Genomic DNA, 25,404 nt, shown 5'->3' on the forward strand with positions numbered 1-25,404 from the left:
TGACATCATCCCTATTCTGAGGAGCTTGGATGTGGATTGTGGGAAGGAGGACCGGGAGTGATGCTGTCAGAGCCACACGGAGATGGGAGAGAAGGAAAACCCTCCAGCAGCAGCAAGTGCAGCAGCACAAACCTCCTCCCTTCTTGCTGCCGGACCAGGAGCACTGCGGCAGCGGTTTGGGATCGGGCTGGACTCTGAGCCATGCATCCCATCGGCTGCAGTCCTGGAAGCAGGGCTGGGAAAGGCTCAGGAGCACTGCTCTCTGCTCTGGCATGGACTGAATGGGCAGGGGGAGGGGAATTGGATGGGACACAAAAGGGACACACAGAGGGGGCCACCCTGGTCATAGAAAGGAGAGACTGTTCCAAGAGGAGCAGCCTCTCCCAGGCCTTTCAGCCCTTAATTCCTTGTGACATGCTCTGGGGTATGACAGGATGTGGGGGAAGGGGAGAATTAGCTGTCTGGAAGGGGAAGGCTTAGAGAAAAGAGCAAAGGAGAAAAATGCTCCAGCGAGACAACATTCCAGCTAAACCAAGGAGATTTAGGCTAATCCAGCATCCCATCCCATCTGACATTAGCCTCGGGAGAAGGTATACAAGTAAATACAAGCTGAACACAGCCAGAGCTGGAGGGAAAGGGCTGTGCATGGATCTTGCACCACAGGAGACCACCCACACCATGCTTGTTGCAAGGGAGAGCATCAGCTATTCCCCACCACCCAAAAACCCACAAGCAGCTTAAAGCTCACCCATCACCCAGGCACCTGAAGCACAGTCGCACCCACACAGCCCAGCACACTAAACCCCTACAAACCCTCATCCCTGGGGATCTACAAGGGCTCGAACACTCACTCAGCATCCTCCAAACCCTCCTCCGGGCCCACGCAACCTCCTGGAGTTCAGAACATGCCTTGTTATTGCCCTCAAGCAAACGATGGGGTGCCAAGAAGACACTGAAATTGGATGTGCCAGTACCAAGCTTCTTCCCACTTTGCCAGACCACTGGAGGCACCAGCAGGAGAAAGCTCTGCCAGAACAACTGATCCATCACCCACCTTTCCCCTCAGCCTCAGCTGGTGACCTGCTTCCAACTCCACATGCCCCAGGTATGGAAGAGTGATCCCAACTCACCTGTGGTTCCTATCTGGAAGCACACTTTGAGCCAGTCTCCCCAGATTCTGCCTTGAGGCCTACTGTATGATTCCCCCAAGAGAAACTCCCTCAAAGTAAGTGTTCAAAGCCCAGCGACCAGCCCTTCATCTTCACTGCCTACAGGAAGCCCAAAAGAAAGGGGATGTCTAGGTCTTAGCACTGGAGATGGCTGTGGGAGTCACTGCAGGACAAAGCCACTGGAATCCAGCAACACACTGCTGTGGTACTGAAGGAAATGCCACTGTGTTCCAAGGGAACATCCCAGTTCCAACCTGCTGTGCCACTGAGAAGTCACAGCCTCACAGCTCATCTGCTGGAGGAGATGAAGAAAAATGATGGAGATGGAGAAAAATCCATCTGGAAACAAGCTTGTGTCAGGGCAGCTCCAACAGCAGCATCTCCTTTAGGGTTCTTCTCTGCTCCTCCTGTGCTACCACAGCAGAGGCACCCTCCCTTTTCCCTGAGGTCACTCTGCCCAGGTACCCAGAGGTGCTGGTCCTACAGGCACAGCACTGGTGCTGCAGAGCCCCAGTGGGAGAACAGAAAGCCCCAGGAGTCACCCAAGTAGCCCAGGCAGGCCCTGTACAATGTCTGAACATCACCAGATCAGCTCCATCCTGTTAGCTCCTCTGGAACTGCCTTCTGCTCCCTACCATACAGGATGGCACCTGCAAGTACTCATGCACAGCACAACCCTCCTCATCTCCATCAACAGAAACAGGTTCTGTCCCCTGCTGGTACATTTGCATTTCCTCTTTATCATAGAATCATGGAATGGTTTGTGCTGGAACGGAGCTTAAAGTTCATCCAGCTCCAACCCCAACACCTTCCACTGGAGCAGCTTGCTCCAAGCCCCTGTGTCCAACCTGGCCTTGAACACTGCCAGGGATGGGGCAGCCACAGCTTCTCTGGGCACCCTGTGCCAGCGCCTCAGCACCCTCACCCGGAAGAGCTTCTGCTGAGAGCTCATCTCAGTCTCCCCTCTGGCAGGTTAAACCATTCCCCTTGGCCTGTCCCTGCTTGCTCTTATAAGTCTCTCTCCAGCCAGGGTTGGGCCAACAGTCTGTTCTTGTTACTATCAGCATTCTTGTGACCATCACCATGCACTTCAAGGCTGTATTTCTGCCAGCATGTACAATTTAAGCTGGTGGGACCCATGGGGAAGTTCTTGTCCCCTGGGTTTTGAAGGTCAGCTTCTACTCCGAGATGTATTTTGGGTATGTGTGTCAATGGGCAGTGTTATAGCTTCAGATCTAATCATATAGCTCTGTGATGAGGACACTGTAGTGAGAAGATTGTGGGGCAGGGGCCTTATCCTGGGGGAGCTGCATCTGAAATGTGCCAAGTCACAAGAGGCTGTTTGAACTTTTTTCTTTCTTGAACCTGATGCCTCGGTCCCCAGGCTCTGCCACTGACTCATTTTATCTCCTTCTCCTTGGAAAATGGGATAAATAAAGGAGAATCTTAAAAGCAGGTGTGAAATTGATATTCCAGCATTAAAGACCCCACTGATTTTTGCCATCACCCCCTCCCCATGCTGAGCCACCTTTGGCTTAGTTGTAAGTAAATGTTACACTAACACAGGCAGTATTCTTTGAAGTACAGATCTGTTCCCTTAATCATAGTCATGCCAGAGCTATCCTCACATCCTTCTGGCTGCTGCTGTACCATCTTCCCCCAGGGAAGGAGCTTTCCCCACAATTCCTGTGGGCATTGCTTGCAGCAGATATCCTCTGCCACTTGTAAAAGGCAGCGCTGCCTTGGAAGAGCTCATCTTCCTTTGGTGCTGTCTCATTTGGCCCCACCTTACGTTATGAGCCTCTGGTCCACATTGTGGTGAGTAGGTATCCCTGGGTCCTGCAAGAGGTGCTGGAGGAGAGCTGGGTTTGCATGTGGGCAGACACAGGGAAGCAAGTGCCTCCTATCAGCTTCAGGACACTTTGCATGGAGAACAATTCCCAGATTGTGAGGAACCAGGCTCAAGCAGAAAGAGCTCCATTTCAAGCTCTTAAAAATAGCTGGATGAGAACCGATGAAGTTGGATCCAAGTTCTAATTGAGGATTTCCGTCAAGGACAGTAAGTGCTTATAGAAAGGCTTATTTAATGGGAACAGCAAGGTTCTGTAAGCTGCAGGGACAATGACCCAGGGGTAGAAAGCCCATGTGGAACATCCTGGTGAGGAGAGGAAGGATGGGGGGCTCAGGTAGGGGTGACTTGATGGGGCTTGAACCCCATCCCTGGCAGTGTTCAAGGATGGACAGGGCTTGGAGCAAGCTGCTCTAGTGGAAGGTGTCTCAGCCTGTGGCAGGGGGTTGCAACTGGATGAGCTCTAAGGCCCCTTCCAACTCATTCCATGATCTCCATTTCAGCTTATTCCTCCCTATATTTCTTCACACAGCCCCACTGCCTCAGGCACCATAAGCACATTGAGATGTTTTCTGTGTATATGTGCTCCTTGCTTAAATCCATCCCCTTTGTGCCTTACTCCAAACACCTCTTGCCTTGGCTAGAAATAGGTCCCATGAGTCCCACACTATCTTCAAACACAGGTGTCTCCTACTTGTTCCCTTCTCTAACCTTTCAGCCTTACAACTTACACCCTTGAATTTCAAAAGCCTCTTATCAGGTTTTCCTTAAATGGTCCCTTTTCTCTCCCGAGACAGGAAAAAAACATTCAGCTCTCAAAAACCTTCCTACTAACACAGAAGATTTAGTATCACATTTGCTATTCACTCCAAACTGGTTATTTCCCTGCAGAACAATGCTGTGCACACCACAAAGAGCCCAACGCTGACATACTGCCTGCTCCGGAGCAATAGTATTGGTAATCCCAGGCAGTCTAAGGCATTAATTGAGATGTCAAAATCCACAAGTATTTTTACAATGAGATGCTCCCACTGAAATATTTAAATCAGGGGTTTAGGCTCTGCACACAAAGGGTTCAGGTTTTCAACCGTTTTTTCTGCAATTCTAAGGATTAATACATTTCCCCTGTCTAAAAACCACATGAAAGGGATCATTTCAGAGGAAAACAACCAATATGCCGCAAGTTGGCAACATCCCTTTGCCTCCATTCAGTGGAGACACACACAAGCATAAAATATGCAAAGGGAAACAGCACAAGAGGGACGTGGAGCTGTTGGAGCGAGGCCAGAGGAGGCCATGGAGATGCTGCGAGGGCTGGAGCAGCTCTGCTCTGGAGCCAGGCTCAGAGAGCTGGGCTGGGGCAGCCTGGACAAGAGAAGGCTCCTGAAGGGGAGACCTGAGAGCAGCTCCAGTGCCTGAAGGGGCTGCAGGAAACCTGGAGAGGGGCTTGGGACAAGGGCCTGTAGGGACAGGCCAAGGGGGATGGCTTGAACCTGCCCGAGGGGAGACTGAGATGAGCTCTTAGGCAGAAGCTCTTCCCTGTGAGGGTGCCGAGGCGCTGGCACAGGGTGCCCAGAGAAGCTGTGGCTGCCCCATCCCTGGCAGTGCTCAAGGCCAGGTTGGACACAGGGGCTTGGAGCAAGCTGCTCTGGTGGAAGGTGTCCCTGACCGTGGCAGGGGTTGGAGCTGGAGGAGCTTTAAGCTCCCTTCCAACCCAAACCAGTCTGTGATTCTGTAAGATTCTCACCTTCAGCCTGTGACAGCTCTTTACAAAGCTGAATCCATTTCCTGAGTGATGATTTTCTGTTAGACACCGGAACAACCACTGTATCTGCTTGGCATGGACTTGTCCACAGTGATGAAAAGTCTTTTCTTTCAGGAAAGAAAGCATCATCTTGCAAATCTCCTTGGTTTTAGCGTAAGAGTTAACTGAGAGCCAACCGCTACTATTCACAGCACTTGTTCACAACTTCACAGCCACCAGTGTAAAAACAGGAGAAGGGAGCCACTGAATTAAAAAGAAACTCTCTAGTATGGGATATACCTCCTCTAATCAGCTGGTATCAGTTCAGAGCTTCCTGGGTTTTTTCCAGCTGGAATACCCCACAGGCCGGGATTTTTCCATTGGCAAAAAGCAGCTTGTAAGGATAAGAACAGTCCTTTTAAAACCACTTTCAATTGAGGACATCATGACCATGAACACTGTGAGACACTTCCAGTGCCTAAACTAAAGGAAGAATGATGTTGTGAGGGAGATGAAGGTGCCTCCTCACCCGCCAGCTCCAAGCTTACTAGCACTTTACTCCATGACCTCAACAGGAGCACAATTGAACTCCAAGCTTACTTGTCAGACTAGAGAAAATCCAAAGCCTTCCTGAATAAGTGGATGAGAAACAAGAGGAGTTGAGAGATGAACTTACCTTCAAATGAGCCCCTGGACTGCAAACCTGGGAGCGGAGCAGGAGCACCCTCAAAGTCTACTGACAGTTAAAACCAGCCCCCAGTCGTGGTATCAGTGCAGACATATCTGCAACCACCTACAGCTTGTGCTAGTGAAGCCCACAAGCTGAGCTTTGCTGAAGCCTCCAAGCTTGAGCAAAAATACATGGCCAAGTTGCTAAGGGGAAAAAAGAATGGATTCAGAAGTGAAACTAATTCTGGATTTTAAATAGAACTTGCTGTTCTACTGGGTAATAAGATCTGCTAATGTTTAATAGGCAGTGACAAGGAAAGCTGGGTTTGAATGGGACAGGGGAAGGATGTAGAAAGAGAACATTTGGATGAGTTAAGATACAAAAAGCACCTTGCTTTAAAAATGCATCCTGAGTCTGACTGGCATCAGTACAAACAACCCTGACCAATCCACACTTACATATGCAGTACACTAGGTAATTCCTCCTGGATGCATCCAAGTTCTTTGGTTTTGTTGTAATATCCCATGGCAATATTAAAGATTAGTTAATTCCTAGTTGGAAAGCACACAACCATTCATTTGTCTGAAGTCAAAAGAACAAAAGGCTGGATTAAAGTCAGCCAGGGCAGAATGAAATGGTAAATGGTACTTACGAAAGGAGTATTGCAGCTGTAGCTGAGTGGTGCCAATCTGACAGCCTCATCTCTTTAGGCAAGCTATTTTTCACTGTAATCCTGGCAAAGTCAAATCTGTCACTTTTTCTCCACCCTGGAATGCTTATCAGATCAGCCACCTTGAAAGGAAAAGAGGAAAACCATCAGCAGGAGCATATTGCAAGGGAAAAATCCATCTATTCACTACTGTCTCCCTGCTATAGCTTATCGTGAAGGGACCTGCCTTTAGCAAGAGAGAGGACAACCAGTCACAGTGAAAAGTAATCCCCTCTACACTACCTCAGGCAGGTTCCCTGGCTTCTTCGTTTACACTAGTGGGCAAACAGTTTTCCCAATAACTTGACTCACTGCTTCAGGAATTCCCTAGAGGATGAGTCACAGAGAGGGAAAGCCACCAGTCATTCTCCGGGAGCTAAAGGGACCACCGCTGCCAATACGAGAGGAGCGAAACAAGTGGGAGAACAGCAAGATCAGTGCCAAACTGGAGAAAACTGTGTGGTCAACACCATTCCCTGGCAGAACTTCCCTGTTTCGCTCCCCAAAAACCATGCTGGAGAGCAGCAGCACCCCCGTGCAGGCAGCACAGAGGCAGCCCCAGGCTCCCGAGCAAAGGGAATCGCTGCAGAGTGGTTTCCTCCAGAGGCAACTGCCAGGAGAGAAAGAGGAAATGTGCTGGATCTGCTCACATCCAAGGAGTGTTTGATACAGGAAGGAGTCTCTGGAAGGGAAAGATGCTCTGGAATTAAAAGCAGTGCCTTTCTCCCTCCCCTGCTTGGGGATATCACAGAATCACAGCCTGGTTTGGGCTGGAAAGGAAAGCTCATCCAGTTCCAGCCCCGTGCCATGGGCAGGAACACCTTCCACTAAAGCAGGTTGCTCCAAGCCTCATCCAGCCTGGCCTTGAACACTAAACCCTAATGTACTTTTTACCCACTAAACCTGGCTGCAAACTCTATGAAGCTTCCAGCCTTAACCACATTGGAAATGGGCTTCAAACAGTCTAAACCTTAGCTGGAGATGATCCATCCTCATCTTACTGGTGCTGCCTGCTTATTTCAGTGCTTTCCCTCAATCATGGCCCTGATGATGGAACCCTGGACCAACAGCTCTGTTTCTAGTCAAACATCTGGCTCTCACCTCTTTCCTCTGGTCTCTGATTTCTCCATGTGCACTAAACCCATCTGCTGATCTTTCTGGACTGCTTGTACCTCCACCTGGGTTCAAAGTGCCACTTTTGCTTTGTATTCTTGACTTTAGGCAAGGCCATGCCTGTATCTTCTGTTCCTAGAAATCATAGCTGAAAAGACTGGGTTGTTGAGGTCATACACCCCAAAGACATGCATGTTCCATCATGGGCTCAAGTCATCCAGCATGAGAGCTGAATGTAAAAGCTCTCTCTGGGTTACTGCAAATGCCTTAATTCAGTTCTCACTGTTCTTCTATGTCATCTACCACTAAGGATTGCTTCCTAGAAGTTCAAACTACCCATTTCTGAACATTCTCCACTCCCACAAACAGCCCCATAAATGCAGTCAACATATTTCCCAACTATCTTTCAATTGGTCACTCCGAAACCATCAAGCCATGGAAGTCCATCCAGTCTCCCACAGTCCCCAACCTGTTTCCTTCCAATGTTCACCTGAAACTCCCAGCAGACAGACACCAAAACACTATTCCAGGGGCCCACCTCATCCTGCAGCAGTATTTCAAGTGCTGGGCTGTTTCAGCTTGGAGAAGAGAAGGCTCCTGAAGGGGAGACCTCAGAGCAGCTCCAGTGCCTAAAGGGGCTGCAGGAAACCTGGACAGGGGCTTTGGACAAGGGTCTGTAGGGACAGGCCAAGGGGAATGGCTTGAACCTGCCCGAGGGGAGACTGAGATGAGCTCTGAGGCAGAAGCTCTTCCCTGGGAGGGTGCCGAGGTGCTGGCACAGGGTGCCCAGAGAAGCTGTGGCTGCCCCATCCCTGGCAGTGTTCAAGGGCAGGTTGGACACAGGGGCTTGGAGCAAGCTGCTCCAGTGGAAGGGGTTGGGGTTGGAGCTGGATGAGCTTTAAGCTTCCTTCCAACCCAAACCATTCCATGATTCTATGAATTCCCTGAAAATACCATGTCTGTATTTCATCCCAAGTGCACATCTGCCTTCTCTGATTACCCCCCAAACCTTCCCAGTTTCCCACTTTCCCTTAGCTTATCCCTCCTGAAATCATCAGCCTTGCCCCTTATCAAGCAGAATCCCTTCTATTCCTTGCCCACCACTCTGGATTTCTTGGAGTCTTTACTGAAAATCAAGTTAACAGCAGGATCTACTGCAAGAAGAATCAGTATTTCATAAAACAGAACCTAAAGCAATATTTATGGCATCCTGTTTAGAAACCTAACTCTATATTGCCATCACTGACTCTACTTGCTGTAACCCTGACTACATAGAAAGAATGTCAAAGAAAACCCCTGAATCCTTTTCTTCCCAACAAGACCTGTGTATCTAATAACCTCCTAACACGCACAGGGCTACTGCCTCCAGAGCAGGGCTTCTCCAGGCTCCAATCCAGGCCACGTGTCTGTACCATGGAACAGATCCACTTTCACTTCAAAGTCTCCCCTGGGGCATGAACAACGCAGAGATCAAACACCAAAGTAATGAGCTCTGGTTACTGGGTGTCCATGTGTTGCTCAGCACACGTGAACACACACGAGTGCTGTCACCAAGCCAAGTGCCACCATAGCAGTAACTTACACCCCACACACCATAAACACTGCTGAAACCTTGCAGCATTGTGGATTTTAGCTTGGAAGTTTCCTTAACTGGGATAATACCATGTATGTTATCAAGGAGATCCTGCCCCTCTGCTCTGCTCTCATGAGAGCCCCGTTGCAGCACTGGGTGTAGTTCTGGTGTCCTCACCAGCAGGAGGACATGGAGCTGATGGAGCAAGTCCAGAGAAGGCCACGAGGATGCTCAGGGGATGGAGCAGCTCCCATATGGAGCCAGGCTGGGAGCATTGGGGCTGTTGAGCCTGGAGAAGAGAAGCTGGGTGGAGACCTCAGAGCAGCTTCCAGTGTCTGAAGGGGGCTACAAGGATGCTGCAGAGGGACTCTTCATTAGAGACTGCAGTGATAGGACAAGGGGTGATGGGCTCAAGCTGAAACAGGGAAGTTCAGGTTGGAGATAACGAAGAAGTTCTTTACTGTGAGGATGGTGAGGCACTGGAACAGGTTGTCCAAACAAGTGGGGAAAATGCCCCATCCCTGGCAGTGTTCAAGGCCAGGTTGGACAAGAGCCTCGGGCAGTATGATCTAGTGTAAGGCATCCCTGCCCACGGCAGGGGATTGGAATTGGATATTTAAGGTCCTTTCCAACCCAAGCTATTCCATGATTCCACAATAAACACTGCACAAGGCCTTACAGCATGTGACAGCAGAGCATTGTCACCATGTGTCACAGAGACACAGCTATTACCCCGCTGGAGCTGCACAATGACCCTCTGCTGGTCCCAATCCATCCTGTTGGCTACTCAAAAAGCAGCTTTTCCCATCTGAAAGGAAACAGCTTTTGAAAGTATGCGGCAGGAGAACAGCTCTGTATTGACTAACGTGCTTCTCTCATCTTGGACAAACCCACATTAGTACAGATTATAATCTGCAGTCGGGGTTTTCTATCCCTCCTAAACTCAGAGTGAACATTTCAACTCTGCAGTTTCAGATGGTGGCTTCTGGCTGCTGCAGCTTCAGAAGCAGTGTGGTTCTGTCCCTCCCATCTCGTGGCTTCCACCTCAGCACACGAGAACAGCCCTCGAAATAACACAAATGCTCAGGGTAAGTATTCCCAGGAGACAAAAAAATCCTGCCTGATTCCTGCCTGGAGAAGAGAGTCTTCTAAAGAAAGCTCCTTGCTCTGACCCTGCTCATGTAAAGCTTGGTAATTACAGTGAAATTGTGAACAAGCAAGAGCAGGAGGGAGGAGGGAGAGTGAGATTCCAGCTCTCTGGCTCACACAAATGACAGCTTGAGCAAACTTTTCCTGCCTCAGTGGTTGCTGCTATAAATAACCCCCCTCCAGGGCCGAGTGCTGCAGGAACCCAAATCTTCATCACCTCATTTACCTGGGGGTGCTGATTGATGGAGCTGAGCAGGAGCAGCTTGTGCCCAGGCAGCCAAGAAGCCCCCAGCATCCTGGCCTGCACCAGCACCAGTGCGGCAGCAGGAGCAGGGCAGGGATTGGGCCCCTGTGCTGGGCACTGGGGAGGCTGCACCTCGAATCCTGTGCTCAGCTCTGGGCCCCTCACTGCAAGAGAGACCTTGAGGTGCTGGAGCGGGGCCAGAGAAGGGAACGGAGCTGGAGCAGGGCCTGGAGCCCAAGTGTGATGGGGAAGGGCTGAGGGAGCTGGGGGGTTCAGTGTGGAGAAGAGAAGGCTCAGGGGGGACCTGATGGCTGCCTCCAAGTGCCTGAGAGGAGGATGGAGCCAGGAGGGGCTGGGCTCTGCTCCCAAGGAACAAGGGATGGGACAAGAGGAAACGGCCTCAAGCTGCACCAGGGCAGGTTTAGATGGAGCTGAGGAACAATTCCTGCCCCAGAGGGTGCTCAGGCATTGGAACAGGCTGCCCAGGGCACCGGCCCTGGAAGTGTTCACACACCATGGAGACAAGGCCTCAGTGTCATGGGTTAGTGGTGGCCTTGGCAGTGCTGGGTAGTGGGGACTTTTCCAACCTAGCTGATTCTATGATTCACTGAGACCCTCCCTATAGCCTGTGCTGCTCCATACACAGCTCTGCACATGTCAGTGTGCTTCTCCTCCTCATAGCTCCCTCATATCTCACCCAGACCTGTCGTAACAGCACTGTCCTGCACTAACAACTTGTCTCCACACCTAATCCCTTCCCTTTTACATGTTCCTTCTCTCTCCTCTACAACCCACTCCCCCATTATTCTGTCACTCTCTTCCTCCCTTTTCTTTTTCTCCACATTTTCTGTGCTTTGCAGCTCTCCATCTATTCCTCCACTTATTGTTGCTAAGAGGCCCTGGAGTATCTTGAGACAATCAAAGCTCCTCCTTCCAGCTGCTGACAGCTGTTCTATAGCCCAAAAGGCTTGTCCATTAGGATCCCAGAGGAGCTCACTGAGAAGGAGCACAGCAAGAAGTAAGAATCACCCAACTGCTCAGTGCGTGCAGCAAATGCTCCCTCCTGGCTTAGGAAATTAAGACCCAAATTCAGCCCCAGTGGAAATGAAATCCAGGCAGCTCCCCTGTGACTGATCACTTTGCTTTCCCTTGAGCCACGTTCACCAGCTGGTGCTTCTAATAAAGATGCTGTAACCCCACACGTACAACGCTGCTTCAAGAGGCACAAGCAAACAAACAGAACAGGTCCCATACCTCTGTGTGCAGATCACAGGGACAAGCAGACCACATGCTTCCTCCTCTTCCCACGATTTCTTGACTGGCTGGTGTTTCCCTAATGACACAGCAAGAGGAAACTGAAATCCCAGGCTGATCTTGCCAAGCTGAAGGAGCTGGACTCTTCCTGCATCTCAGATTTGGATGCATGTGATAAAAGGCTGGAATCCTATTTTCATTTTGCTTATGTAAGCAAGGATGAATCAAGCCCAGGTTTCTCTGCTCTTATGTCAGATTTAAGCCTTATGTATATGTATCTTCCTATAACCCAGAGCTAAAAAGCCCTTCCGTTCAGACAGAGCCTCTATTAGCTGCACTCGTCAACACCAGCACACACATCCCTCCTCTGCACCACCCACACACAGCACCTTCTGCACACACAGACAGCAAATATTATGCACCTCTGCTGTGCTGAAACCACCCTGCATCCTGCAGACAGCTCTGGGGCAACAACGCAAGAGGGACATGGAGCTGTTGGAGTGAGGCCAGAGGAGGCCATGGAGATGCTGCGAGGGCTGGAGCAGCTCTGCTCTGGAGCCAGGCTGAGAGAGCTGGGCTGGGGCAGCCTGGACAAGAGAAGGCTCCTGAAGGGGAGACCTGAGAGCAGCTCCAGTGCCTGAAGGGGCTGCAGGAAACCTGGAGAGGGGCTTGGGACAAGGGATGTAGGGACAGGCCAAGGGGAATGGCTTGAACCTGCCCGAGGGGAGACTGAGATGAGCTCTTAGGCAGAAGCTCTTCCCTGGGAGGGTGCTGAGGCGCTGGCACAGGGTGCCCAGAGAAGCTGTGGCTGCCCCATCCCTGGCAGTGTTCAAGGGCAGGTTGGACACAGGGGCTTGGAGCAAGCTGCTCTAGTGGAAGGTGTCCCTGCCCGTGGGAGGGGTTGGAGCTGGATGAGCTTTAAGGTCCTCTTCCAACACAAACCAGGCTGGGATTCTATGATTACTACATACCCCTTCATACAACCACACGTGTTATAGCTCGTAGCTGATTGTATTAGAACTCAATGCAAGCAAAGTGTTTCCAGCCTCTCCCAAGCATTGCCTTGCTATTGTCATGAAGACCCCTGTTGCCACCATCCTCCTTGTTTACTATACTCCTCCCTTTCTCCCATTAGCTGCTGGCAGGAGCTACAAGAGCCTGTCACTGCAGGGACAGCATCTCCCTCCTGCTGCCCATCCAGCCCTGCACCTAGAAGGACTTGAGCAAAGATGGACAAAACTGAGGTGAAAGGAGGTGAGACAGAAGCAAACATTCCACGTGACAAGAGCTGCAGCAGTAGAAATACCCTGGATAAAACATTCCTTGGCTTTAAGCAGCTGTAGAGACACGAACCAAAAAGCACAGCCTGCAACTGTCTGTTTCTATGGCCGACAACTGGGTGTACCGACAGAAAATGAGGAGCAATTCTTCCAAGCTCATGGTGTGCAGAAAGCATGAGCTGGCCACACACAGGAGGCCACCAACTCCAGCACTGCAGACTGCTAGGACTATGGCTGGAGGTACAAGAAAGCAGCAGGAGACTGTTCAGAACATAAATCACAACCATAGTTACTGGAAAGCAAGAGAAGAATCATGCAGAGGAAAGGGATCAGAAAGCACAAAAGAAGGGTTGGGAAAGGAGCTAGGTATCCTCTTCCTGCCAAAGAGAAGTGGGCAAAACCTATGTACAAGGTCTAAGTAACATTACCTTGGTGCCAGTGAGCTGCAAAGGAGCAAGGAAAGAATGTGGAATGGCATAACTTGCTCCTGGAATTGTCACTGGAGTCTGAACGAACAAGGAAAAGGTCATCTTTCCTGAGTATCATCAGCAGGGTCATCCTCAGAGCCATACACAGCCTTGTTACCTGCTCCCAAGTCCAATTCAAAAGCTCCAGGACAGACCTGGTTGCCATACATCCAGGCCAAAAGCCAGATCAGATCCCTACTGAATTCCTTTCCACTGGCAAATTAAGACATCAAGAAGTTAGCAGTGTTTGTAGAAGAAAAGAAAGCCGCTTCACTGCTCCATCAAGAAGATAAGACCAGAAGTTGATTCCAAATCTCATGCAGAGAACCTATTAACAGAGACAGGCTCCTACTCAACCAGTGGATGGGTCACTATTCCTTGGAAAAGAACGGATTTTAAACTGATCTCTATAAGAGAAGTTTTTTTTTCTCTAGCCTAGCAGGAGCCAATTTCAAATGCTGAGTCTTCACACTTGAATTTACAATCTAAACAGGATTATAAAGAGAAAAAGAAGCTGTTTATTCACATATACTCCAGGACAAGAAATTGGCTCTGGGCAGACACACTTTTAAGGCTATTAGAAGAGAAAGTACTTTTCCTTTTATGCTGTAGGCAATGCATCATTATATCCCTGTAATTAAATGTAGTGCCTTTGCAGCAATGTATTCTGCAGGATTTGACCTGCTGGAGACTATTTTCCCTTTCCTTTAATTAAATTACAATTAACCATGAGGTGTCCACTCCTTTCAGGCTTTCCAATTGGGCTTCAGAAGAAACAGTCCTTGGTAAGAATGTTATAATGACAGAATCATAGAATGGTTTGGGTTGGAAAGGACATTAAGGTCACTCAGTTTCAGCCCCTGCTACAGGCAGGGACACCTTCCACTGGAGCAGCTTGCTCCAAGCCCCTGTGTCCAACCTGGCCTTGAGCACTGCCAGGGATGGGGCAGCCACAGCCTCTCTGGGCACCCTGTGCCAGCGCCTCAGCACCCTCACAGGGAAGAGCTTCTGCCTTATATCCAGCCTGAATTACCCCTGTTTCAGTTTGAACCCATCATCCCTCATCCTATCACTCCAGTCCCTGATGCAGAGTCCCTCTCCAGCGTCCTTGTAGGTCCCCTCTAGATACTGGAAGCTGCTCTGAGGTCTCCACGCAGCTTCTCTTCTCCAGGCTGAACAGCCTCAACTTTCTTACCCTGTCTTCATATAGGAGATGCTCCAGCCCCTGATCATCTTGGAAGAGATCCCAAGCACAGGATCTGAGCGCTGGTAACCAGCTCATTCACTGTTGTTGCAAGTGAACTTTGCCAGCCTGCAAACAAAACATGACCTTTTTCACTTCTAGTCCTTGATTCAGAGCCTCATCCTTGATTAGAGCTCAAAGGCCTCAGAGCAATATGATGTTGCAATTAATCCACCCGATTAAAGCACCCAAATACCAGACATAAGCCCAGCCCAGGTCTGACTCTTCTGCATCCTAATCCTGGGCTACTTCTTTCACCCCTGCACCTCAACTTCTTCCCTCAGTCACTTGAATTCTGAACACAGGCACAAACACGGGAGCTGAGGTTTCCTGTACTCATCTACAGGCAAGATGGGAAGATGTTCCCAGCCCTTTGGAAAAGGGATTCTAGGAGTGATGCCTGCATTCTGGCAGAAAGGTTTATACTAGACTGCAAAGACCTTGCAGGCCACCCAGCACAGCCCACAGCACCAGCAAAGTTACCTTCAAATCATAGTCTGAGATCTGGGTGCACAACAGTTTGCAAGGCCAAAAGCTGCAGAAGAGTTGTCAGATGGCTCCAAGTCTTTTCCAAACCATGACTAATCTCTTGGAGAAGGGGATTTCCTTGAGTACTCAATAACAGATCACCAGACAACTGCATTTAAATGCCAGGTAGCTCCTCACATACCTTCACAGCAATCCTGCTGACAGCATCTCTCACACTCCACCTTCTCCAGTGAGAAAAACCCATGCTTCTAACATTGGACAGTCAAATTTTGGTGACGTCAAGAATCCATGCTTAGCCAAGCACCCACCTCCTGCCTCCAGCCTTTCCCTATGCAGGTGTCCATCATTCAGTTCAGTTTTCTCTGTTCATTCATAGAATCCCAGACTGGTTTGGGTTGAAAAGGACCTTTAAAGCTCATCCAGTTCCAACCCCTGCCACAGGCAGGGACACCTTCCACTGGAGCAGCTTCCTCCAAGCCCCTGTGTCCAACCTGGCCTTGAACACTGCCAGGAATGGGGCAGCCACAGCTTCTCTGGGCACCCTGTGCCAGCACCTCAGCACCCTCACAGTAAAGAACTTCTTCCTCATATATAACCTGAACTTCCCCTGTTCCGGTTTGAACCCATCAACCCTTGTCCTATCACTCTAGTCCCTGATGAAGAGTCCCTCTCCAGCATCCTTGTAACCTCCTTCAGATACTGGAAGCTGCTCTGAGCTCTTCATGCAGCTTCTCTTCTCCAGGCTGAACAGCCCCAGTGCTCTCAGCCTGGCTTCATATGGGAACTGCTCCAGCCCCTAAGCATCCTCGTGGCCTCCTCTGCACTTGCTCCGACAGCTCCATGTGCTGATGTTGAGGGCATCAGAACTACACCCAGTACTTGCAGCACTGGGGTGTTTGAAGAGTTGCGCAACAAAAAGTTGCCTGATGAAAGTCCTGCAGCATTTGCACTGCCCAGGGAATTCATGATGAGAACCAGTCAGTGATTAGGTTGCTGCTGGAAGCAAGATAATGAAGAACTCTTATTTATCCCTATTAGTGTTGCTATTATTCACATGAACAACTCATCTTTCTGTGTATCTCCAGCTGCCCAGCAGCCAATACATCATGTGGCAGAAACCACACAGATAATTTATGATCTTCTTTCCACTGTAAAGAGGAGAACAGCAGAGCAGACAAACCCAGAAAGCAGAGTCTACTGCAGCATCCCATCTGAGTAATGACTTGCCCAGCACATGATAAATACCAGCATTCCTTAAACTGGAAAAAATTAATGTCCACAGGCTTCTTCCTTCCTCCTCTGCAGTCCTCAGTCACACGAGAATGATTGTCCAGCAAACAGCACCCGACTTCAACTGAATGAATGATACCAAGAGGTCAAAGTGATCACTGTGGAGTAAAGAAACACTAATACTGGTGGAATGATACTATGAATAATTCACCAGCAGTTCAATGATCTCTCCTGGCACCACTGAAACATTAAAGTTGTTCCAGTTGACAGAATCAAGTTCATCTGGCAAAGGGAAAAGTATCTACAGGACACAAGAATGACCCTACAAGTATGTTTTTGAATTGCGAAACCAGCAGCCTCCTTCCCTCTCTCCCTCCTCCTCTCTCTATGCAATACCCCAAGAAGTGAGAAAGCAGAAAAACACAGCAAAATGGAAAAATTATGCTTCCATCAGGGATAGGCTGGGCATGAAAGGAGAGAGGCAGAGAGATAGTCTGGTCTCTGAAACGCCTCAGGTTATGAGATAAATAGCTCACCTACACACACAGGAGCACAGAGGCACTACAGCAGGCAGAAGAACCCCATTAATCTAGGTGGGGAAGCAGAACCTCTGCTTTAGCTCCTCTCTGGGCTGTCACAGGAGAAAGTGTATCACAGAATAGTTTGTGTTGGAAGGGAGCTTAAAGCTCCTCCAGCTCCAACCCCAACCCCTTCCACTGGAGCAGCTTGCTCCAAACCCCTGTGTCCAACCTGCCCTTGAACACTGCCAGGGATGGGGCAGCCACAGCTTCTCTGGGCACCCTGTGCCAGCGCCTCAGCACCCTCCCAGGGAAGAGCTTCTGCCTAAGAGCTCATCTCAGTCTCCCCTCGGGCAGGTTCAAGCCATTCCCCTCGGCCTGTCCCTACATCCCTTGTCCCAAGCCCCTCTCCAGGTTTCCTGCAGCCCCTTCAGGCACTGGAGCTGCTCTCAGGTCTCCCCTTCAGGAGCCTTCTCTTCTCCAGGCTGCCCCAGCCCAGCTCTCTCAGCCTGGCCCCAGAGCAGAGCTGCTCCATTGCAGCATCTCCATGGCCTCCTCTCGACTCACTCCAACAGCTCCAGGTCCCTCTTGTGTTCATGCCCCACAGCTGGATCAGGACTGCAGGGGGGGGTCTTCCCAAGAGTGCAGCAGAGGGAATCCTTACCCTTAACCTGCTGCTCATGCTCCTTTTGATATATACATACATCCTTGTATATGTTGAGTAGATACGTGGTGGGCCTAGAGGACTTAACATGCTCAGCCTCACTTTTGGCTGGATCTGGGCCACAGCTCACAAGTGGCCTCACCTCTATTTGCCAACCAGGGCTGGCAACGGAACGTACAACTTTCTAACTGAGTCAGTTGGAAATGGTTTCTATAACAAAAGCATCACGAGGATTAGAGTCAAAGAATCCAGCAGCAAAGCATCAAGTAGACAACCAGGAGGGAAGGTGTTAATGACACTGAAGGAGAACAAGCAGAGCCTGGCACTTTAACACCCCTCAGCAGCTGACAGCAGCCAGGCATCCTGTTCCTCCTCCAGGCTGCCAACCAGGGCTGCAGTGACCTTTATGATCTCCATCTCTGGAGGACACAGAACCACAGACCACAGCACACAGCTAACAGGCAGTTTGCCTTCAAGCCCCTACCTACAGCTTTGCTACATACCCATTTTAGGGAAATCACATAAAATGTTGGGGTTTTTGCAGTAAAGAACAGCAGTTGAACCCCCCCCCCCCCCCCATTTCTAAGGTAGGTTCCCCCCTTCTCTGTGAGGAAGCTGAAATCATGTTCCCTAAATAGCTGCAGGTCTTCAGTAAGCACCTCAGTGTAAAGGCTACAAGGAAGGCTAAGCTGTTCTTCAACTGAAGTACTTCCTTTCCTGCACACCTAATGATCTTAATTCAAATCCCATTCTACAATGTAGGTAACACATAAGTACTACAAAGAAATGGTATTATTCACCCTAAGCACCATGCAGTTTAAGTAGCAGGTATCAGGTTTAATGGTCAGCTAGGAATTAATTGAAAACCCATTGATTTGGGACATATAACTGACAGTTATCCCCCTTATAATACAGTAAGAGACTGTAACCTCCAGGCAGGACACCCCAGATGTGCTGACCACAACCCAGGGCAGAAGCAGCTCTGGCAGCTCCCAAAGGGATGAGCTCCACCATGCACAACTGCTTCAGTCAGGACCCTAACACCAAAACAGTACTTACCACAGCACTGCCAGAGCATCCCTGCAGTCAACCACCACACCAACTGCTCAGGTGATCAGCAGATACTGGTTTTACTCACTGGCTGCATTGGGTTGACCTTGCAACAGTCAAAGAACCAGGATGTGCAGCTAAAATATTATGTATATAGAAGAACATTAAAGAATATTAAAAGGAGCTTTTTCTAAGAGGTAAGTGCAACTTGTACTCACCAACAAGGTCCATTTTCAGCCCAACATTCCTTGTTCCCTCAGCCTTTAGCTACTGTGACAAGCCGCCAAAGCCACCAGCTTTCTTCTTTTCTCTAACAGAACAAAAGCTCTTGCTGGTGACCAGGAAGTGCACCCATCCAAGCACCACCCCTGGGCAGGTGCTTGCTTTCCATTGAATTTAGCTGGAAACAAGACACTCACTGTTAAAATCCTCAGCTTCTTCATTCATCAAGCTCCTTTTTGCCATTTCCTTTTCAGTTTTCAGATGGAGCAACCTAACTTTGGGACTGAAATTCCTCTTGGATCTTATCATGCTGCTGCTTTCCTTCCTCTACCAGGAATCTTATACCACACAACCTTTCTGAACAGGGAGAACCTACTTACAGCGTGTTGGCTGATCTTCCCAGGAAGAGCTTAAGCAGGGCTGGGCAAAGTCCCACCTTTGGTAGGAACTGCTTTAACAACAGGCTGCAGCTCAGGGTGGTTGAAACAAACCCGGATGTCTCTGCCTTCAAAATCTCATCTGCTTTAAATGGGGTGGTAAAAGTGGATTCAGAAGGAGTTTAGTCTGGAGCATTCACTCAGACTGGGTTACTGACCCTGCTCCACAAGCACCACTGCTCAGTGGGACGGAGCTGTGTTTGCATTCTCATCCAGCATGACATGGAGCTGCTGGAGCGAGGCCAGGGGAGGCCACGAGGATGCTCAGGGCCTGGAGCAGCTCCCATATGGAGCCAGGCTGGGAACATTGGGGCTGTTCAGCCTGGAGAAGAGAAGCTGCGTGGAGACCTCAGAGCAGCTTCCAGTGTCTGAAGGGGGCTACAAGGATTCTGGAGAGGACTCTTCATCAGGGACTGGAGCGATAGGACAAGGGGTGATGGGTTCAAAGAAACAGGTTGGATATAAAGAAATTCTTTACTGTGAGGGTGCTGAGGTGCTGGCACAGGGTGCCCAAAGAAGTGGTATTCACACTCCCATCCCTGGCAGTGTTCAAGGGCAGGTTGGACACAGGGGCTTGGAGCAAGCTGCTCTAGTGGAAGGGGTCCCTGCCCATGGCAGGGGTTGGAACTGGATGAGCTTTAAAAGCTCCCTTCCAACCCAAACCACTCCATGATTCTGTATGTACAGCCTTTTTGCTGCCCCTCACCACACAAAAAGCTGAGTCAGCAAAAGAGCAGCAGGGTGGATTCAGGCATCTCATTGTCCAACTTGGAATTAAGCCCATGACCAGGCTCAGGGAAGCAGCCTCAAAGACACTGCACAAGCTTCTGCCTCCTCTTCAGTATCGTTGAAGATGCTGCACAAAACTCCGTCTCCTCTTCAGCAGAAAAAGAACTCGCAGCTGGGAGCCCATCAAGGGAAAAATGAATATTAGTTTCCCACTCAAATCAGAAATTAAATCCTTTTCCCACCTTTCTTGACAAATTCCCTGAGAGTTGAGAATTCAAGGCCTTGCAGCTCCTATCTGTTCCCATAGGAACGTAAGAGCCACAACTGCTTCCAACCCCATTGCCTTTTCCAATAGCAGAAATCTCTGATGAAGCCTCAGTAGCCTTGCTCCTGTGCAGGAGGCACGCTCTGCATATTTGAAGAGAAGATAAAGATAACGCTTTCTCATCTCCTACTCCTGCTCCCTACAAAGAGGCAGCAGCAGCCACACAGTCCTGAGGGCCACCAAGCTTTGGATAATCCTATTTTCCTCCCTTTTCTCTCCCCTCCTTGGCATCTGTCACTTTTTCCTCTTCAAAAACCTCGAGTTTAAACAAAAACTCCATTATGAAACACAAACTCCTGGAGAACTCCTACACAGAGGCAGCAGCGAGGTGCAAAGCTGTTGAGCAAACACCAACATGTTCAGCTAAAGCACAAGGAAACAAATGGACCTGCCTTTCTGGAAGCAGGATCTCCTGCTTCTCCAGGCTGGGACAACCAGGAGTTCTGGTATCCCACCCTCTGGCACTGGTACAGGGAAGGTTTGTGCCTCCAGATGCAAAGGCAGAAGAGCAACCTATAGTTCATAGTGTCAACGCAAAAGCTGCAAGCCCAGACACACTGGAATGATTGAAGTAGCCCAGAACAGGAAGAGAAAAGGGGGTTCACACACCTCAAGCCAAAGGACTTACTCAAATATTCTCACTAAATGAAGCGTGCTACTGCTGAAAGAACTGAAAGTTCAACTTACTCTTTCTTCAGAAGCCTTTAGCCCTCGTGGTCTAGACCAGTGGCTCAAGAGCTGTAATGTTCACATGCTTGTCAAGAGGGAGTGGTCTGGCATAGCACCAGGTACCTTCCAGTCCAATGGTTTGCAAAACAAATCTATGTTAACACTGAGATCTGCATTTCATAAATCAGGTAATTTGAAGTGAAAAGGTTCTGATGGCTTTAACCGCACCCTTTCATGCCTTTGCACTCAAAAGGATTTCATTCCATGGCCATGATTATGCAGAGCAGTGACACCAAATGCCAAACACCTGCAGCTACGGCAACAGGAACCAGTGTGATTCCCTCCTTCCAGCCCAGAACCCCAGCCCATGTGTTGGGCTGCACGCCCAGAGCATGAGCAGCAGTACAGGGAAGGGATCCTGCCCCTCTGCTGCGCTATGGGGGGATCCCCCTGCAGCCCTGATCCAGCTCTGGGGCAGCAGCACAAGAGGGATGTGGAGCTGTTGGAGCGAGGCCAGAGGAGGCCATGGAGATGCTGCGAGGGCTGGAGCAGCTCTGCTCTGGAGCCAGGCTGAGAGAGCTGGGCTGGGGCAGCCTGGGGAAGAGAAGGCTCCTGAAGGGGAGACCTGAGAGCAGCTCCAGTGCCTGAAGGGGCTGCAGGAAACCTGGAGAGGGGCTTGGGACAAGGGCCTGTAGGGACAGGCCAAGGGGAATGGCTTGAACCTGCCTGAGGGGAGACTGAGATGAGCTCTTAGGCAGAAGCTCTTCCCTGGGAGGGTGCTGAGGCGCTGGCACAGGGTGCCCAGAGAAGCTGTGGCTGCCCCATCGCTGGCAGTGCTCAAGGCCAGGTTGGACACAGGGGCTTGGAGCAAACTGCTCCAGTGGAAGGGGTCGGGGTTGGAGCTGGATGAGCTTTAAGGTCTCTTCCAACTCAAACCATTCCATGATTCTGTGATTCCCTTCCAGGTTAATGTTACTACTTTCCAAAAACCATTCCTCCTCATCCAGTGCTGTGATCACAGGAACAAAAGGTCTCGTTTCTTATGAAGACATTTCTGAGGGAAGCAAGACTAGCGCTTTGTTTCTGGCTGTCCTCTGTTCAATCAAAGGCATTTTACCACTTTCAAGTCTTTCCATAACAAATTAGAAGTTCACTAGAACAGAAAGATGAGCGGAGCAGTTGGTAAACCAGTTCTTCACAGGATAAACACAACAGCGCTGGGGACATGAAGGATATTGACTGGTCCATTGCACAAAACTGCAATGTTTCAAGAGAATCATCAACTCAGGTGGCTCAGGGAGGCACAATCCAGGATAATCAGTGCTGGAGAGACTTTCACATTCCCTTTGGCAACTCCATGCTCTTCCTCAGCCTCCCCAGGCAGCTCAAAGGGGGTAACAAAAGCACCCTATACACCCAGGAGTAGCTGTCACGTCAGCTTAAAAAGTAACCCAGCACTTATTAGCATGCATGCTCACTTGACAGAGTGAACACAGGGAATTTCCTTCCACTCTCATGGCTCAAGAAGTATTTGTGAGAGTTTGGAGGCAGTAAAAGCAGCCTCCACACAGATCTGCTTTAACCTCCCCAGCTTTTACAGCTCAACCTCAAACTGCAGAACAGCAGCAAGACCTTACTGGCTTTTCAATTCACATTGTGCCACAAGATCAACTCCAGCAAAGGCTCATTTCCTTTTCTTGTGCTCCATGCTGGACACTTCCTTCATCGTGTCTCTGGTAACGCCTCCAGTCTTGAAAGCTCTTTCTATAGCCTCACCCAGCCACCCCCAGCTCCTCCATCAGCAGGCCCAGACACACACAGGAGGAAAACACGGATGTGTTCTGGGCAAAGAACAGCACAGAGCAGTGGGCTGAGTTCCTCTGCTCTTTACCACTCCCAGAAGAAAATCACTATTTCTGGGGTGATATCATCTCCATGAGGAGCTGGTGATGGCAACTCATCACAAAATAAGCATTAGACGTCTCAAAGAACGAATGCTGAGTTCAATGTATCTCGCAGTTCCCAAGCAGAGGGTTTCAAGCCATTCCAGGGAACAACTCATAGAACTGTAGAACAGTTAGGGTAGGAAAGGACCTTAAGATCATCCAGTTCCAATCCCCCTGCCATGGGCAGGGACACCTCACACTAAACCAGGTCACCCAAGGCTCTGTCCTTGAACACTGTCAGGCATGGAGCATTCACAACCTCCCTGGGCAACCCACTCCAGTGCCTCCTCACCACCTTTACAGTAAAGAACTTCTCCCTTACATCCAATCTAAACTTCCCCTGTTTTAATTTTGAACCCATTACCCTTTGTCCTATCACTACAGTCCCTAATGAATAGTCCATCCCCAGCATCCTTATAGCCCCCCTTCAGATGCTGGAAGGCTGCTATGAGGTCTAAAATACCTGAGGACTCAGTAAAACTAAGTGTAGAAGTAGATTCCTCATGCTATGAAGGGCACTGGTGGAGCTGCTCTCCACTGTGCATGTCTCATCACTCAGAAGCATGTGGCCCGGACACAGACAAATAGGTGTCCTCCCAACTGGCACACCAGATTATAAAGTAATTTCATCTCTCTTTCTTCTCCCCAAATCCCTACTCTCCACCTTACAGTGGATTTTCAGGCTTTGAACCCACTCCTCCCTGAACAAACTTACACACACACACACACACCCCTTCACCGGGGCAAATCAAACACTCTTGATGCTTCTGGGCTTGCATCATACAAAACTCATGCACTGCACACTCCAAACTCTAAATATTAGCAGCAGGCTCCCATGAGGCACTGAGATGGATGCACCACACTTACTCAGCTACCCGTTCACAGCAGAACAACATTTTCTGCAGCATCCTACGTGGTTCCCACCTCCAGACCCGCCTGTACTAATCCCTCCACCCTCAGGCAAGAGAAAGACAAAGTCAGACCAAGGCCTTGGAGAATAGATAAATTGTCTTTCATAGAATGGTTTGGGTTGGAAAGGAGCTTAAAGCTCATCCAGTTCCTACCCCTGCCATGGGCAGGGACACCTTCCACTGGAGCAGCTTGCTCCAAGCCCCTGTGTCCAACCTGGCCTTGAACACTGCCAGGGATGGGGCAGCCACAGCTTCTCTGGGCACCCTGTGCCAGCGCCTCAGCACCCTCCCAGGGAAGAGCTTCTGCCTAAGAGCTCATCTTAGTCTCCCCTCGGGCAGGTTCAAGCCATTCCCCTTGGCCTGTCCCTACAGTCCCCTTGTCCCTCTCCACGTTTCCTTCAGCCCCTTCAGGCACTGGAGCTGCTCTAAGGTCTCCCCTTAAGGAGCCTTCTCTTGTCCAGGCTGCCCCAGCCCAGCTCCCTCACCCTGGCTCCAGAGCAGAGCTGGGCTCCTATGAAAGAAGGTAAATAATAGCTACATGCACCTGAAGTTCTTTATCTCAGTCTCTTCCAGGCCAGTAACATTCAGAACAATCCAGGACAACATCTCATTTGTGGATGTCCCCTTTCCCTATCAAGTTAAATTCAATGATGGCCCCCGAGGTGCTCAAAAGGTCTGGACGAAAACACAGTCCTTTTTTGCTCAGAAAAGAATCAATGAGGATAAAAGATTTGTTTTCTAAAAGCAAGATATTGAACCAGGAATAGGCTTGAAACTTAGAGGGGAAAGGGCTCCTGGAGAAAAGTGGCTTCCTGGAGAATGAAGCTGAACACAATTCCACATTTTGTCTTCTCCTGTCACTTTAGCTCAAGGAAAGCTTCTACTCCTTCCAGTTTTAGAACACACACGTAACATCTCAGGAAAGGCATCTCTGGCTTCCTGTGTGCTTCATTATTCATGCGCCAAATCATTTTAGCCCCTTATTAACCTCGGAAGAAAGACTTGAAAAGAAAGAGCAGCCTCTTTCTCTGCTGGAAAATCAGTGGAAATGACAAAGGTGAAGGGAAGAGCAATGCCACAGCACACAGTCTCTCAAAGAAGTGTGTTATTACTCTCCATTCTATTCAGGGAAGAAAGACAGCATCCACTGCAACAGGAACTTAAGAGACAAGCTGCAAATTGCTGCTGCTTCTTTTTCTTTAAGCATGTAACTTATCCACCATTCAGCAGAGCAAAAGGGAACGGTTTTGCTTCCTCTGACAGGATCACAGGCACATGTTTCCCCTCCAAGCAAATACGGAGAGGTTCCTATCTGAATACTCTCATTTAGTGAAGTGGCTGTCCTTGGGTACCATGGAGATGGTGACAAACAACTGAATCAGACACAAAGCCAGTCACAGAAAGGTTTAAAAGGTTAAATCTGGCTGAGAGGTGAAGCACTCACACAGGACTCTGAAAGGGAAGGACACAGCCTCTTCACAGGGATATTCTGGAACCAAAGAGAGGCCATTGGGCTGGAAAACCTGACCGTTCCAGAGGGTCTGAGGCTGAAGTCCTTGAAGACTGGCTGGTGCCCTTTCACAAGGGGGCTTGTCTGGAGTTCAACAGCAGACAAGCAGCAAAATGGTCCAGAAACATTTAGCAATGGAGATCCACACCGAGTTCACTTCATTTACTACTTCTCACAGCTGAATTTCCAAACACTGAAATCTGAGTTTGCTCCCAAAGGAAAACACATTTTGGACAAAGC

At 49.6% G+C, this 25,404-nt stretch overlaps 1 protein-coding gene across 5 annotated transcripts in view; it reads right to left on the reverse strand.

The window, feature by feature from the left end:
* DAGLA (diacylglycerol lipase alpha) overlaps positions 1-25,404 on the reverse strand; it is a 70,859-nt gene that overhangs the window by 38,182 nt on the left and 7,273 nt on the right. For 4 of the 5 annotated variants that reach the window (XR_009747731.1, XM_061479304.1, XM_061479301.1 and 1 more), the window contains exon 2: positions 6,085-6,224. The gene's annotated coding sequence lies outside the window, so the exon portion shown is untranslated. Of the gene's footprint in view, positions 1-6,084; positions 6,225-18,834; positions 19,166-25,404 lie in introns of those variants that run through there. The other variant, XM_061479303.1, reaches the window with a different exon arrangement.

This window comes from Pezoporus flaviventris, unplaced genomic scaffold (assembly GCF_033815535.1).
Source record: "Pezoporus flaviventris isolate CSIRO_AGI_PZ_B2104156 unplaced genomic scaffold, CSIRO_AGI_Pfla_v1 ptg000145l, whole genome shotgun sequence".
NCBI classification, from domain to species: Eukaryota; Metazoa; Chordata; class Aves; order Psittaciformes; family Psittacidae; genus Pezoporus; species Pezoporus flaviventris.